At 39.1% G+C, this 1046-nt stretch overlaps 1 protein-coding gene across 2 annotated transcripts in view; it reads right to left on the reverse strand.

Moving 5' to 3' along the window:
- Positions 1-845, reverse strand: part of LOC108686555 (myosin regulatory light chain sqh) — a 5493-nt gene extending 4648 nt beyond the window's left edge. Inside the window, exon 1 of one of the 2 annotated variants that reach the window (XM_018191918.1) lies at positions 735-845. The gene's annotated coding sequence lies outside the window, so the exon portion shown is untranslated. The remainder of the gene's footprint in view (positions 1-734) is intronic. The other variant, XM_018191917.1, reaches the window with a different exon arrangement.
- Positions 846-1046: the final 201 nt, after the last annotated feature.

A 1046-nucleotide genomic window follows, 5' to 3' on the forward strand; every position in this document is an offset into this window, starting at 1 on the left:
TATATAAAAATATTCTGTATATCTACCTAAAATTTTTAATTAACAAAAATATATACTCTTTTGAAATTTAATAAATTTATATATTTATAAACGAAATTTCTTTCGTAATCGTCTTTCATGAATTTTGCAGTTGCAATAGTCTGCTCAAGCATGCATTTATTTCTCGAATCGCGTCCTACTTTTCCTTCGAATCTCGCATCTCTCTCGCACCCAGTGCCGTCGCGATTAGCGTAGACTTTTGGCGCATTGCAAGTCGGACAATTGACAATTGACAAAATTTAGTCTGATTCGTCATAAACTTATGTCCACGGCAAAAAAATTTTTTATATTTCTATTTTCAACAATGCATCAAGAGACTAGCATGATATGATAATCGCACCGATCTTGAATGCATTGCACTCACTGCGTCCTCTATTATCTACAGCGCTGTACTTGTCTGTGTTTATACACGCTTCCTCACATACATCTCTCCGATCGATACATAACCTGGCCAAGAAACATCGCCGATTCGTCACTCATCCTAATCCTGTTCTAATAGAAATAATAATTCTAGGTCTTACAAGCCAAATGAGATTTTAGAAAGCATCAAATGCTTTGCGAACGACAATGGCCGCCCTTTCGAGAATGAGATTCTCTGTCTGAAACATCGTCGCGCGTACTACAATTCAGGGATGGAAACTTGTTCATTCGGCCCTATTATTCCATGATTTAAATGAAATAAAAAACATACTTACCAGCAATAGCAACCGAGAGAAAATAGGGCTTAAAGCTAGAGCGGATCTTAGCCTCACAAAGCACACTGTGAATCACTTCACGAATCACTCCGTAGTTATTCACCACACCCGCTGTCAGCCTGTTGAGCCAGCACCATCTGCTGGAAGCGCTGGAAGGCAGGAAAACGGAATCGTAAGCCGCGAAAATCGCGGATCGAAAAGAATTCATCGGTCAGGATCCAATTTTTCCCCTGCTTCGCAGAATATTCGCGAATCGCTCTTTCATTTGATGATTGTTCAAGGTCTCTTGTTTAAATCGCATTTTTATTGATG

This window comes from Atta colombica, unplaced genomic scaffold, assembly GCF_001594045.1.
Source record: "Atta colombica isolate Treedump-2 unplaced genomic scaffold, Acol1.0 scaffold187, whole genome shotgun sequence".
Lineage (NCBI taxonomy): Eukaryota > Metazoa > Arthropoda > Insecta > Hymenoptera > Formicidae > Atta > Atta colombica.